The 16,413-nt window shown below is 42.5% G+C and overlaps 1 protein-coding gene across 5 annotated transcripts in view; it reads left to right on the top strand.

The window, feature by feature from the left end:
* The first annotated feature begins 1,592 nt into the window (after positions 1-1,592).
* cald1a (caldesmon 1a) overlaps positions 1,593-16,413 on the top strand; it is a 53,339-nt gene continuing 38,518 nt past the window's right edge. For all 5 annotated transcript variants that reach the window (XR_004694532.1, XM_035147102.1, XM_035147100.1 and 2 more), the window contains exon 1: positions 1,593-1,745. The gene's annotated coding sequence lies outside the window, so the exon portion shown is untranslated. The remainder of the gene's footprint in view (positions 1,746-16,413) is intronic.

Raw genomic sequence — 16,413 nt, 5'->3', positions numbered from 1 at the left:
ACTGGATAAATTAGTTAAGAGCATTTCTTTTGTTTCCTGGGCAAAATTATATGTGGATCAGAGTAGGGTTCTGATTGGCTTAGACTTCAGTTCTCTATAATCCTGGCAAGGCCCTGAGCACATTTAACAAAGTGAAGTATAATACAGCTGCTATAGGCTGAGGCACAGTTCATTTGACCTATGTTTTTAAAATTTGGAGTAAACGAACAAATAGAAACTGGATAGTATGCAGATCTTTTTGGTAGCCCCAGTTTTCTACACAAATTCATGTCCCCTTCAGGATTAATTGTAATCCCTTTGGTGATCCCTGACTTTGCATGTATGGGACCACTGAGGTCAAACTCTCTATGTTCTTTGTTTTTTGTGCAATATGAACAAATGTTAGTATGCTAACATGCTAAACTTTACTACAGCAGTAAGAGTTGTTAAAAGACCTGGAATATTCCAGTATCGCCACATGTGTTTTATTTCCAAGATCAGAAGCCACTGAGCTCTGTGACTAGAACAGACTGTACAAAAAGATGGATGAAATTACTGCATCTCAAAAGTGAAGTGAATCACACTGATGTTGGTTCAATTGTTCAGTTCTTTGTAAGTTTGGTTTTAAATGTTATTTGTTGTTATTAAAAGCAGGTGAAATGTCTGTTAAACATAGAAAAAGCATTGTCTGAGGGTAACAATAAAACAAAACAATTCAATGAGATATGGAAATATATTTATGAGGCCTTATACATTTCAAAAGCACCTATTTGCCTTGTTGCAGGGTTGGGAAGGGAGGGGGGAACTCTGGTGGAGAATACAGGACATGGAATTAAAACGAGGTGGGGGTGGAAGGGTGGTTAGCAGTGGATAGTGTCGGGGGAGGGTGGATGTACTTATTAAACATAGATGAACATATGGGTTTTCAATGTTTTTCTTAGCTTAGCTTTTCATCATATCGTACCATCATATCAATTTGTCGGTTAGAGATTGTAAGCAAACTGGTGGAAATTAAATAAACAAAAAATATAAATAAAATATAAACAGGGTGAAACGTCACGTTTGACAGCTGAGAATGGCACGTGTGTGTGTATTGACGGTACCCCCGGTGACTGCTGCTACTCCAACTGTGCAAGATGGATGCGCTTGATATTTTAGCTTAATTTCCAAAAATAATGGGAGGAAGTGGTCATCCATCTTCATATACAGTCTATGGACTCTAATACTATATAAAAGAGGGTAAAAAACACTTAAGCTACATGTTATTGATTTAGCATTGTCACCAAATGTACTTGAAGTAATATTACATTATAGTATTGAATATGAAGGTGGATAGTTGAGGTCACACACTCGTTTATCAAGTTGCCTGTTAATATGAAACCGCTCAGCTCTAATGTTCTGCCTGTGAACAACCCCCCCTGCTTTTTGTCCAACTTTAACATTTCCTTTGGTTTTCTGAAGGATCACCAAAAAAGGACTTTCTGCCTGAAGCCACTGCGGCTGCAGAGGAGTGCAGCCTGGTGACACATTTGATTTCTAATGTCTGGGACTCGGATGCTGTGAGGCCGAGCTGTGTCATAGACTGGAGCTGAGGAGGAGAGGGGATGTGGGAGCTGCTCTGACTGGGAGGGAGGGGCTTGTTGAGGGGTTAGACTCTGGTTTTATCACGGAGGGCTTGTGGAGGACTGACTGCAGACTGGCTCCTTCTCCTCTCCGCTGCTCTCACTCGACTCTACAGCTCTAATCTGTCCCGTTAGGATCCACAGGTAAGCGCACAACCTCTCATCCGACCTCTGTCGCTGTATCACCAGCGGAGTTCACGACCCCGTGTCGCTTTACACGCGGTATTTAGCAACGCGGAGGGGCCGGGGGAGCATCACATTGTGTCCGTCCACTGTTCCCCCCGGTTCGTCTCCTCCGCTCCCTCCTCTTTGTGCGCCAACCGCCTCGTTTACCGCGAACTCGCGAACTCGCGTCGAAGTAAAGTTACGACTCGTGTGTGAAACTTTTCTGTGACGCTGATCTGAAGCTAGAGACTCGAAGACAAAAGCGGAGGTCCAACCCTGTACCGTGTTCACCGCTTCAGATTCGTATCGAGATAAAGTATGACGGGACGAGGAGGAGGAGGGGGGTGGGGGGGAGCCCAACCTCAGCCTGGAACTACTTTTTAGGGACAAGACTCGTGCAGTGCCCGTTCGAAACCTGCCTGTCTGCTTGGCCTGTGTTAATGCTCCACAGCTACGGTCTTTACTTCTGGTCATTGTCCAACAGTTCTACAATACACTTTATTTTTCTTTGTGCGCAGGATGTTGTCGTTGCTATTGTAGTTAGACAACTTTGTAATCATCCTATCCGGTTTCCCTGCAGTGAAGATTTTTACCATTCAGTTTTTTATTAATATTGAAGGTCAATAAAACGATAAAGATAATTATCACGAAATAACTTTTCCTTTGATAGAAATCTAAGACACGGATAATACAACGTCGATAGAACTCATTCCATCCATGTTTTGACAGATGACATGAACAGACAATTATAATGAGATTAGCGCCGCGCCGAACCAATCATGTGACTGGAACAGAGTGTCCAAATCGCACCAATATCGGCACTGCACTTTCTCAGGCCAAATTACGATTCACATTTGTCAATTGCACCCCCCCAACCCCACCCCCCCAAACCCTAAAGAAAGGCAGCCATAACAGCAGGATGTGGATAAACTAGCTGAAATCTGACATGTAGAACGTGTTCAAAGTTGGTTTCATGGCAAGCATGGCTCCGCGAAGATCAAATGTGACCCTTAGGTTTGCACATGGCAAATGTCCTTTGGTGTGAAGACATCCAGCATCTCCTGCAGACAAAGCCACAGGCAGCCTTGCAGAAGGCTAGGCCCACTCATCCACGGGTGAATCCACCTCTCATCGTTTCAAAGTATCACTTTCTTACTATCCCACCACCCCCGAGGCTAAAGAGACTCCACTGCTCTCATTGTACATGCGTTGGGCAGCAAGTCTTTTGATCTTGTGCTTTATTACATACTAGTATCTGTGAAATGGAAGCATGGAAAATGGGAGCGGGCGGAGGGAGGGAGCTGCAGTGGGTATATCTGTAGGGTTTGTTTTGTTAATGCTTTCGGGCTAGAGACAGCATAGTAATTGTCCATGAAACTGTATCTGATAAGTTGTGCAGTGTTTGGAAAACACATGGAGAATGCCATCCACTCCTTATAAGGCACAGGCCCAACCTGGTGACAGATGATTGGAATAGCCTCTGGAATGCAGCACATAACAATCCTCCAGTACAGTGGTTCCCAATGTTTTTAGTCTGACGTGCCCCACAGTCCTGTCAAATGCCCTAAGTTTCCTTTAATTAACGTCAACATTGTCTCATTCCACAAATGTGCATATGTTCATTTAAACTGGATGTTGTATAACTGTATATATACATGTTGCTACAATAGTTTCTTCCCACAGTTTAACTGTCAGCTTGGGTCAGTTTTACTCAAGTTCAGTAGGTCTAATATTTGGAGAAACAGAAGCTGAACATTTCAGGCATTAATCCACTACCTTTAGCTCTTTCATCCATTTCTTCACAAATTGTTTTCTTTCACCCACTACCTTATACTTTTAGGTGCATTTCTATTTCTTTACTATGAACTATGAGTAATTTCTAGCCATATATTTCTAACATTTATGCATTGTGTTTCCATTAGTTATTCATCATATTCAGCTAACTAATTGAACCACATACATTTCTTCTAAGTTGTTAAGCATTTATCATAACTTTTGGCTATTTCAAGTAGGTATTACACTACTGTATGTGTCAAAGGGTTTGGAAAACCTACTTTTTCCATTTATTGAAATGCATAGACATAATAGTGTTTCTGAAACAGAGGCAGAGAGAAAATGAACAATTAGACTTTTTTTTTTTTTGCATTTCTTTTTGCAGTGGTAATCCAATACTGCTCAGAATGTTTGTCCCAAAACTGCAAGTTTCCACACTTTCTTTTCTTTCATCTATCCAGTTCATCTCAAACCAGCTCCATGACGTTTACGTCTGGAGACTGAGCTGCTCTTAATCATGTGAAACCTCCGTCTGGTTCTGTTCTCTTAGTGTTTTGGGTCATTATCTCACTCTAGGATCAACCCTGAGCAAACCAGTCTGTCCTCTTTTGGTACTTGTCTCTCATAACAATATACAGTACCACTTCCTGTATTACAGTAGGAGTTCAGGGTTGTAAAAATTTTTTCCAACACTGCTTTTGTACAGACAGTGTTGTTGTAAGTCATCGACAAAAGTGTGGAAACTTGTAGGATAAGTTGAAGTATCTCTCAAGGATTCATTACTTGCATTGCTGCATGTTAGCTGCAAGTTAACAGATATCTTAATCCTTGAAAAAAAACAGATTTCTATTTTTCTCCTTGTGGCTGTTCACAACTTAGCTTTGTACTATTTAAGGTTATCGGCTGGACATAAACTGCCTTAAATTTCAATAAGAACAGGTTTAACTTGATTACATTTACACATTTCTATCTTCTCAGCTTACTCGCTAACCAGTCTTCACACCCTATCAATCAACACATGTTAATTTGTTACAGCTGACTCAGTTAGTATGTGGATATATAGTTTTCATCAGATCATAGCTGACCCACTCCACCTTTGCAAGTACTCTTGGCAGCCGCACAAATACCCCAGGTTTGGAATCCCAGCTGTAGGATTTATGTATAACTTTTTTTTCAATCTTTGCATGCCAGCCCACATGAATACTGTACATTCACACACACAGCTATTTCTGGGCTGAAACACACAGAAAACAGCAGGCTTTACAGTCAAATGCATGTAGTGCTTTGTAGTGTACTTAGAGGGGGATTTTATAATTGGCATGATATGATATGGGTGCAGAGGAATCTGGAGGTAATTGCACAGAGTGATAACAGGGGTTTGGCAGTGTAGGGCTAGAGCCAGGGCCAGGGTTAGGGCTGGGCGGGCGGGCAGGATGTAGGGAACACTGCCATGCATTTCCGGAGTCTGGCTCTGGACTGCACAGTGCGGTGAAGGCTTCTAGTTACTGTATGCTGGCTCCCTCTTTTCCTCCCTCCCTTTCCTCATACACTTGATCAAATTTAAATGTTGGATCAGGTTATTATTGTGCCTTACTCTTATCATAATCAACATCTGCTAAAGCATGGAGCATTCATTACTCTGTCCATATACAATTATGTGTTTACATGCGTGCATCATGTGTGGATGCTTTGTTATAGTTTGATCCTAGATAGTCATAATCCAGCACAGTATCAAATTCCAAAGCAAGAATCCAGAGTTTCCCTGCAAGGCAATAGTTTCTTACCACCACTGAGCGAAGGCAGCCAACCAAGTGGCAAAATGAATTTGAATGGAGTGGAAAACTGGCAAAGATAATTTTCTAACACAAATGATCGGAGCGTTCTGTTCTTTTTTTTTTAAATAGATGTTTACCTATACTGTGTTCCGTGTTAAGGTTTTTCAAATGTGGTTCAGTTTCCAGTGATCACACTCTGACACGTCAGTCCAAACATACATTGTTTCTGCACAGCAGGTGCCAGAACTTTTTTTTCTGGTTTCTCCTCATAAAGTACCAGTGAAACTATGTCAAGCACGTTTCCTGTGTTCTAGACATTTTGCCCTTTGGCTTAATTTTATGCAGACTTTTTTTGTCCTAAGAATGTGGTTTGAGATAGAGATGCAGCCTCCCAATGCCTGGAGAACCACAAGCAAAATCATTGCTTTCTGTTTCGTCAACGGTGTCCTTGTCATTGGGGTCGGGTCCACTGCTTCCTTGGAAAAGAAAGGTTAGGTTTTAGGTTTGTGTCTTCTGGACAACAGCAGGAGTAGGACAGGGTTCAGCTCATTTGAAGCGAGTGTGATTGACGTGCAGCTAGCGCTCATGGGACTCTGGCCCTGGACTCGAGCCCCACATCGTACTTGTGCTGTTCCCCCCCTCGCCTTTGAATCCGATAGCATGTAATTTGAATGTGCTGCATCCAGAACCGCACACTAAGTTGTATAATATGGTGAGCTTGGACGGGCGGGCTGATCCCGGGTTGGAAAAGAATCCTTAACTCTTTCACCAAGTAATGACAGTCAACAAGTGGTAGACAAAAGCTGGTAGTGCTGCTTAATTGCTTGTGAAGTCACACAAGGGCAGGAAACCTTAGATGATGTTTATTTAGGCCCTGGAAAATATGCAGTACGAGTTTTGCAGATGTTTGCGATATAGATTCAAAATTCCTGTTATATGCCATTGAAAAAAACCCTCTCATGCCATGAGATTTCCTCTGTGTAATTTAGCTTTATATTCTGTTTGTTGTTACTCATTATGAAGCCAAGATGACATGGAACAGTTCTGTATGGGAATATCCACGTGGCTCTTGGATGTTCTGCCGTTTGTTCGTTGCACTCTGGTTGTCTCCTGGGTGATTGAGAATCCTTTTTTTCCCCTCATCCTTTAGTCGACCTATTCCCTGGCCTATAATAGATTCACCACCAAATGAAGTCTTGGCTATTTTGAAGATTGAATGCACTGCACATGCAAAAGGAATCTCACATTGATCCTTCCTCCTAGGACCCATATCTTCACTTCCTTTCTTTCCAAACTATTTCCCAAACTTTGATTCTCCTGACTGAAGCAGTCATGTGGGGCATGAAAGACCTGTGTGTGAATTCCACTGGGCTTTAGTCACACTCTGATGAAGAGGGTTTGTTAGATCAGCCTCTCGCTCGTGGCATTTTCAGACTCAAAAGTGCTATCACCCAAGGCCAGATTGCCTAATAGGCAGCATGGCATGTCAGTGTTGGTAATTGGTATATTGGTTCACCATCTGCTAGTTACCAGATGCCAACTTGCACCAGAAGTTTCATGGCTATAAAAAACGCTATTGTATTCCTTTTCCCTGAACTAAATCTTTTTTTTTAAGTGGGTGATGATTTAATTCACGAGGCAGCCTTGCTTTCTATCGTAAAAGGTAAAACCTCCTCTCTTGCTCACGTGGTCTGCATTTCTTGGGTTTTTTGTGGATGATTGATTGTGCGAGAGTGAGGTCAGTGCTCCGAAGCATTGCTCCTGATGTCATCCCACAAAGATGCATGTTCTCCCCTTCATTCCCCAAAGCGGGTTATTCTGAGAGGTGTACTACACTCTTTGAGAGGGACATTTAGCCTTTGGGCTTCTTCTCATCTGATAAAACAAGCACAGGAAATGCCTCTGTTAGCTGATTGGCCTTGTGTTTTCCTTTCAGCGTCCTCCCGCTGGGACCTCAGACGTGCACAGTTTGTCCCTGTGGCAGAGAAACCACCTTACTCGTCTCTCGCGTAACAGCCGAATTAACTTTCCCTTCGCCTCTCTCCTTTTTCTCTGACACCAATCTAGTCTGCCTCAGCCCTTTTCTCCCAAAAAGAAATGATTACTATAACGTTTGTTCTCACTTCACCCTATTTCTTCCCTCTTCCAGCTTTCCATTCTCCCCCCTCTGTCCTCTCTTCACCTCCTCCCCCCTTCTCTTCTCAGCCTATCGCCTTCCTCCCACAGCGACCCCCAAAACTAAACAAACAGTGCTAATCAAGAGCCTGTCATATCACCTTTTAAAAGTCCCATATTTTAGGGTAATGGGGAATTAAGGGAACGTGGAGGTAATAAGGTGATGTAAATCCCAGCGGCATGTGTGAAAAATACCACTGAGTGTAAGCACATGAACGTTGAGGTCATATGTTTACACAGTTCGCAAGGTTAACTGCTCTATGAATCGAATGGGGGCGGGGGTGCAACAGGGCAGCGTGCAAGTCAGTTATAAGCCTGCTGGATTTATGCTTGAGGCTAGAGAGGTGCTGCTGTGTGCATTGTAGTGTGTACAGCGAACGTGAAGGCCAGCTCGGAGAGTCCATGTTGGACGCCCGCCATCATGGGAGTGAGACTTGGCGTGGGCGAGATCAGGCTCGTATGTGGTAATGATGGAAGTGAGGACTTACCTCATACACATAAAACAATCACTGTGTCCTTACATGGGTATTCACATGAGTCAGATTTCTGTTTATTTCTTTGGAGAAGCTTCAAAGTAGGTTTTTATTCCAGCCAGAGTCCTGGTGCAAAATCAAATGAAAATTCATTATACACAACTTATTAATATATTAATTAATATTATTTTATTAGAGCAGTGACTCATGATTATAATTTAACATCAAATGTGCTGATTATTTTCTGGATTAGTCACTTAATTATTATTATCTTTCAGTTCCAAGAGTTGAAGGTTACATCTTCTAATTGGTTGTTTTGTGTGACCAGCATTGTTAAAGACACAGTTATTTGATTAATAATATTATAAAACTGAGACAACCAGAAAGTTATCAACTGTTTTTGCCCTGTAGAGGACAATAATACTTTTTCAACAAAACACTGATATGTTATCCCCTTTTAAGTTGTCGTGTCTGAGTGACCATGGACTTTATATAAAGATGGATGACATGTCTCCACTTCCTTCCACTATTCATAAATAAAGCTAAAATATCTGATAAACAAATGCTGCCGTCTTCCTTATTTGGAGCTAGAGTCTGTGCAATAGTGGTGGGAGGATAGAGCCGAGATAGGGGGACCCGCTGTCGATGCATGCACTCGACCAATCGTGAGTCAGTCTCAGCCGTCAATCATAATGTTTCGCACCATTTTTATAGCATTCAATAACTAATTGAAACAAACTTAGCGGAAAAAAACACTTGAACACACATAAGAATATCCAATCTTAAAGAAAAATGTATTTAGTTTGGTCCCTGTCCCTTAAAATAACTTGCAGTAGGCAGGATTTCTTCCCTGTACTTCAGCCAGCCACCAGGGGGCAATTGAAATACTTTGGCTTCACCTTTTGGGGAGCAGCCATGTCGTCCGTCTTTATATACAGTCTATGTGGAAGTGTACTGGTTGCAAACAGTGAAGTGTTTGCAACCAGCTGCAAATCGAGCAAACGTTAGCAACATTACCATTCATTTAGAGAAGTATCTCCTGACACCTGTCAGATGTAAGTCAAATATTTATACTTCCACATACTCTTGAGGAAAATATCTGACTCAGTAGCTCTTTAATGCAGCACTATGTTTACTAGTTAGCTTCTAACTTTGTCAATCTGTCTTTTGGTGCTGGCCAGGTAGCGGACATCGGGTTTAGCAGAGTATTGAGCAGAGAGTGAAACAACAGTAAAGATGCAGGGCGTGAAAGCAAAACAATGAGCCACAAGACACTAAAATTACACGAAATCTCTCTGTGTGGCTGACACAGTTTGTCACTGTGAGCCTGGCACCGCTATCTATTGCAACTGTAAAAATATTGATTATAGCAGCTTTAAATGGTTCGTCGACAATTAAAGTGAGTGAAACACTGTTTCTTTCAGTCAGCTAATCATTAATCAATTGTCTAGTGTCAGGGTGATGAATGTGGATCCCTGCCTAGTGTGGGCGGAGTTACACTGAAATGGAGAAAAGAATTCCAAAAAAGGACAATATGTGGAAGTCAGGGCCACCACAAATAAGTGGATATAAGGAAAATACTAATGTTTCTCAACCCTTTTATAGTCTGGTATGTAAAGTCAGGAACGCCGCACGTGTCCTATAGCAAGGCACACTGTCGTAAATGGTCTGTATCCATCTTCCCCACCTGAATAAGCAAGGGAGGCAGCAGCGCAGTCTGAGGTCTGTGTCAAGGCTGCAGTCGGGAGCAGTGGTAATTGTTTAAGAGTGCATTTATAGAGTGTACTCTTTGTGCCTCCTAATCAGAAGCATACTCATGCATGTACATATGAGCCTGCGACGATGGCTCAGGAATGTATTAGAAGCGAGCCGAGCAGACGGGGGAGTAAGAAAAGCGGGGAGTTGGTGCGCCACTCCACTGTTGCCATTTCTTTCCACTTCATGTCATGGCCGAGTAAGATAAGTGGTGTGTGGGGGGGTTGAAGATTAAGCTTAAGGCTGAAGATCAGAAGAGCAGAATGGCTAATGCTAAGCCATTCTTCCCTCAACACCAGTAAAACAATGTAGAGTATGTTAAGGCACACTTTCAGCATTCTCCTCCTGTGTCTTTGAGACATGGATACCAGCGATTTCTCAAAAAGAGCAAGAAATCCAATGCTCTCATCTATCTACCTACTGGAAACATGTATAGATTAAATCAGTTTTTTGTGGATTCATTCAGTATGCATTAGGTAATTTGTCAATTTTTCTCTCTGTACTCAAACTCAGGTCTGGCAAGGGCACAAGGAGAACAAAAATATGGTCTCAGAAAACCATTTTAATCAGACAGTGCTCCGCAGGGACGGGGGCTGGCACAGGAGAGCTCTTTACCTCATCAGAGATCTGCCAGTGGTGATTGGGAGAAACACTCAGTCAGGGTTTTATTGAATAACCCCGGCTCTGTACTGGAGGGGCTTTACTGTAATAGAGCAGCTCTACGGCCGCGGAGGTGACAGCCAAATGGTACTTATTAAACTAAGGGCTGATTCATACTGTATGCCCCTACTGCAGTTTAACCTTGTTGGAGGCTTATATGGTTTGGCTGTAATGCTGAAGTCCAGTCACATTTTTTTTATGACCGAGATACACATGTGAACAATTATCCTCTGATCAGCGTGCAAAGTTCACAAATTTCCTATGTAAAAAGACACATGAAAACAAGTTTTTTTAATAGAAACAGCAGCACATGTTGTTCTACTTTTAATTTAATTCGTAATATCCACTTGAACTCACAGGTTTAGATGAAAGCTTTCTCGGAGATGCACGTTAGCACCTCAACAGTATCGTAACAACTGAGATGCCGAGGTATTCGGGAATAATAACTGCCGGTCCCGTCATCTCTGCTTATTTACCCAGCACACAGCTCTCTGCACAAATTGAGCATGACGTCTAATGGGGTGTGAGCGTGGATTAATTACCCCCACATTTAGACTAATGGCTCCTTCTCTTCTGATTAATGGTGACACATGTCACACGGAGGAGAGCACAGCTAAAACATGCGTAGTTTTATATCTTGGAATTGGATTGTATTTATGCTGACAGTCTGTGTATGTGATAAGGCTTTGTACTGAAAATGATTTAAGTCATGTGATTATATTTAGTGACCTTTAATGACAGAGTAGCATTGCATATAGGGAAGGCAACTGTAACCACCTTCCAATTATCATGTACATATGCATGTTACAGTATATTAGTTGAAGGAATCCATAGAAGGTGTGTGATGATTTGTATTAGAGCTGCACTGATAGAAAATGTATCCTCAACCATCATAATCAATAAACCGTTTCAGTCATGTTTAATGCAAAAATGCCAAATATTTGATGTTTTAGTTTTTGACTGTAAACAAACAAAACAAGCAGTTTAATAAACTTGAGTTTGGGTTTCAAGAAGCTCTGATGATGGGTATTTTCCGTCGGCACCAGTTTTGTGACTTAGTGGTTAGTACTGTCACCTCACACCAATGAGGTTCTTGGTTCGAATCCAGGTTCTGTGTGGAGATGCATGTTCTCCTTGTGTCTACAGTATTCTGTGGGTACTCTGGCCTCCTCCCACAGTCCAAAGACATGCAGACTAGGGTTTGGTGAATTGGAAACTCTACATTGATTGTAGGTTTGAATATGAGTGTGAATTGCTTCTATATGTCAGCTCTGTGATACACTGCTGACCTGTCCAGGGTCAGGTAATTATATTTTGGTGGACAGAAATTTTCGCTGAGAATTGTTGATGAGGATCATAAATGCATTTACCACATATACACATCTACCAATACCGATAAGAAGTCGATGTTGGCCTGAATAATGTATCATCTTACTCTCCTTGCTACCAGGTTGAATATCAGTATATTCTTACGTCATGTTTCTTGGCCAGACATGTTTTTTTTTCATGGAGACTGAATAGTTTTAGGAAGGTTGTCGATGATTCATTGGATCTGGTGTTGAATGGTAAAAATAAGGCAGATTGTATAAGAGGGATGGGCTGGGGTACATATTCTGGCTGGCCTCATTAAACCTGCCTTAATGAGAAACAAAACACCCGGACACCCCCCTAGAACAATGGGTTCTTGTTATCAAAGAGTCTGTGTCCAATGTATGATGGAGCCTGGCTTGCGTCCCAGCAGATTTTTCATGAAACCCTGTGTGCCTAAGTCAAACCCTGAGCCCTGCAGTGCCACTCACTCCCGTGACAGCCACCTGGGAGACCACCTTGGAAAATGGGCCCCTATTAGTTCAGGTTAGACTTAATGACCAGTAATGGTACACTGGCCAAGCCAAACTGTGCAAGAGGGCTCCGGGCAGGCCGAAATGAAATACCAGTCACTCAAGCTCTGAACATAAACACAAGGTGGGTGGTGGGTGAAGGGGGTGGAAAGGTATGTCTGTAGGTGCCTGTCTGTGTGAATGAGGGCGTTCAGACATGCATCTGTGTGTTGGAGAGCATGGTTGACGCAGGTGGATGAGACAATTTGGAGGGAGAGGAGATGGGTGAAACCCCCATGGACAGATTAGTGTCTGGGGGGGGTCGGCCATGGTTTTGGAATTATTCCCATTTAGCTTCGCTGCTTTGTGAATCAAATCTCATTTCCAGTTTTGCCATCAGCTAAAAAAAAGCAGAGCAACCAGAGAAGCCTCCTAAGAGCACCGCTCAATTATTTACAATTTCATGGTTGTCTGAGATATGTGTTATTCTAATAAATTTAGGAATTAGGGGGCTTAAATACAGCACATGTATTATCCTCTAAAGCTGAATTTCATCCTTAATTTAGCAGTAAATTCAACATCATGCTAATGGTATTCAACAATGATTGTGTCTTCTATAGTTTACATACGTGTGTGGTCCGGAATTAGCGCAGGCATTAAAAAGTAAGAAACACCAGCTTTTAAAATGATATAATACGAGTCAATCGGCCACTGAAGAAAATGACTTTCAGCTCCCGGGGAGAACGTGCCGCTGAGCTTCCAGGCCTGCAGACGTCAGACAGAGAAACATAGTGTAATCTACATTGAAAGAGACAAAGACGGAGAAGAGAGAGATCTTTGTTATGTCTCATGAAGCTCTTGAGGTTTCCTGAAATGTCTGGCAGTGGATCCAAAAGTCACATAACCACAGAAAGAGAGAAAGAATAGAGGAAGACATGGGATAACTCTCCAAGTCTCACTTGAGGGCTGAAAATGGCTCCTCTGCCCCGTAAAGTGCAGGTATGAAGATCTCTACTGTTTGTTCCGGTGGTCACTCGAGACTGACGGACACGATGAACACAGTACAAACACACGTGCAGCACAGTGCAGAGTATAAAGTGGCATATATTACCTAGTATATACCCACAGATTAAAGACCTTGGCCTGGGCCTTTCACCTCGAGGGGGATTGAGGGGGACAGAAGACGTGTACCCGTCCAAGCTGGCTGGCTGCCACACTAATAATAACAGCCAGCACAGCCATGCACGAAAATGAGATCTGGTAAAGCTTGTGAACTTTAGCCCGGCAGAGCCCTGAAAGGATTTGCGGTATGAGGAGAGTGGAATGTATTTTTTGGAAGGAGAGGTGAGCTGCCTGTCACTTAGGGAATGTGCATCCGCTGATTCCAAAGCAATGCTAATGCTTTAATATCTTCGAATTTGATACTGCAAACCAGTGAAAGATGAAAGAAAAAAGTCACATTTTCCACAGGGGTGTGATGTTTGTTGGGATTTCATCTTCGCCTGGATGAAAGAGTGTCATATTTCTAATTCCTGGCATCATATCTGTCAACCAGTATAGGTGGACTGGGATTACTACTCGTATATTCCACAGAATTTTTGTGCTGACTTCTGCAGAGCTCCTTTGCCGAGAGCTCCAGCTTTTTCTATTACAATCCTGCTCCTTCCTGTAAATATTACCCTCCATGTGCTCTTTGCTCCCTCTGTTTGCACCAGCTTTCACTTGAGGGAAGCATCACTGTAAACATCCTGAAGTTCAATATTGAATTCAATCTCAACGAAACACACTAAAAGTAGTGTTGAAATGTTTGCCAGTGAGACAGTACAGTATAGATTCCTGCTGACTGTAGAGGGCAATCGATTATTGGACGTATGTCGTGCATGCAAGACATAGGGCATAAAGAATAAGAGAAGATGCAAATGTTTCACACTGTGCAGCTAATCAACAGTTGATGGTTTAATGTAGTGATGTACTAAAGGCAGGGGAATAGCACACTGATGCAGATAAGGGGACAGTTTAGTTCCTCTTAACTTTACAGTCCTTTTTTAGTCTTTAAGTAAATTGTTGTGGTTTAATGTTCCATGTAAACACACTTAATGCTAAATGTCCAAGTCCTAACAGTTAGCATTTAGAGGCATAAGATCCAGATATACCGTGTCCCCAGTGGCCTTGGATGTCTTGAAAGCCGCTTCTAAATAAAACATATTACTATTGTATTTATGCAGAGGAACTGATGAGAACAAAACAAAGGTAAAAGGAGAGAGAATACTAGTGTTGCATTTGCCAGGGGGCCTGAAACATGATTCCAGATGAATATTAATGTGCGCCCTATCAACTTTGTAAGGTGGTAATATGTCAGTGATCTATTCACACGGATACTTATTAGTATAGAATGTCAATTTAACAGTTTAAAGGGAAATTCCACACAATACCCTCAAGGTGATCTAACAGTGACAGACAGTGTAAGCTAAGCACGTCGACTGCCTCATGCAGGTAATCGTTTCTTAGTCAATGTCATTACCTCTGAAGCCCATTTATCAAATATCTACAGCTTAGAGAAATATTTTTAGTTTCTACACCTGGCTGAGGAGTCCCAGCACATCCTCTATTAAAACTCCTGGTCCTGCATCAATTCACTGAGAGCATGTCAGGGCTGCATGAATACAAAGAGAGAGAGAGAGAGTCATAGGATTAAAACAAATACCCCTGACTGTCTCTCGTGAAAAGGCTCTCTATTATCATACCTATTTCTCACTAGTGCGTATATGCAGCTTGGGTCTTGTCTATGCGTTCCCTGCAGAATCCCTCATATTCTCCCTCAGTAAGACTGAGCTGAAAGCACCGTCAAGGGAACTGGACATCCACTGTGAGTAATAGACCCTCTCAGTCAGGGCATCGCTCGCCCACCCCCCACCACACCCACCCCTTAATCTCCTCCTATCTCTCTCCAGGAATGCAGCCCCTTATTTTGAAAAATACCTTGTCATGTAATACCCGTGAAAAGCCTTGCGGCGCACTTCAAAAAATTGGCCTTCTGCTGCATGATTTACCGACTTGTGTGTTAAAACAAGGCGAGAAAGATAAAGATTTATGGCATTTCGGAGAGATTTAAATAAATGTGTCCTCTGTGAAAGTGGTTTTCTTTGTGTTTTCCGATTGGGTTCTGGTGAATGCGCAAAAAAGGCAAACTTGTGTCAGGGTTTGCACACAGCTGTCATGTTTTCAGCAGTCGCTCAGTGTGTGGGGGCATTGCATCATGCTTTTTAGCCTCACTCTACCCTCATGCATGTTTCCATGTAAGGTATGATGGGAAGACGTCCTCTCATAGTGTGGTTTGAGCCAGCCACATAAATCACTCTGCCGTTTATATTCTTTTTTTTATCCGTCCAATTTTCTCTCCTTCTTTCACCAAAGTGTAATTTTTCTCCGGCCACAAAGAGCCGCACGTCCACCCTGACCGAAAACGTGGCTTTTACAGGAAAGCATGTCACGAACGTTCAGCAGAACCATTTTCTTTGTTGCCTTAAAGAAACACATCAGGAACCTCTCAAGCTTTATGAGAAATATATTTTTATGTTCCACCTAATGTTCCCAGTATGTCATGTTACAGCCGGTCTACCAGAGGCTGCTGTGAGTCTGAATCATGCTAATCACGTATACTTTTACACTTTTTTGCGTTCGAGCCTTGATGCATATCCTGTGTGACTTACTCGTATTAAAATTGTGCAAGTTTAAGATGTGGCCTGGGGGCCTTTCAGTCAGACACACTGGCTTTTTGCTGTGATGAAACTCAGATCTTTCAGTTACACGTTATAAGAACTCAACAGATTGAAAGAAAGCATGTTTTTAAAGCATCACAGAGGTCATTTCTGTCCTGCTCCCTCCTGTTTTTACCCTTTTCCATTCGATTCCGCTCCGTTGCCATCACCTGGATAAAGTGTTCCCTCGCTGCAGTGTCGGCAGTAGCAGTGCTTAGACTAAAACCCGTCATATATCAGCACTCTGGTTCCACTAGTCTCCCTGGTCAGCTCTCTAGTAGCAGATTAATGTCCTGTTGAGGAGACACAGACTCCTGCCCAGGCCTCATTTACGCTGACAGAAGGCAGGTGTCAAGACGGGTTTGTCCTGAAGGAACAAGAGGAGACTGCTCTTCCCCTGGAAATGGAACAAGAGAAGGATGAGGCAGGGGTTGTCACATGTTCGTGTGTTCAGTCTA

The sequence above is a fragment of the Hippoglossus stenolepis genome, chromosome 22 (genome assembly GCF_022539355.2).
Source record: "Hippoglossus stenolepis isolate QCI-W04-F060 chromosome 22, HSTE1.2, whole genome shotgun sequence".
Classification (NCBI taxonomy): domain Eukaryota; kingdom Metazoa; phylum Chordata; class Actinopteri; order Pleuronectiformes; family Pleuronectidae; genus Hippoglossus; species Hippoglossus stenolepis.
This window is presented reverse-complemented; position numbering and strand designations above follow the sequence as displayed.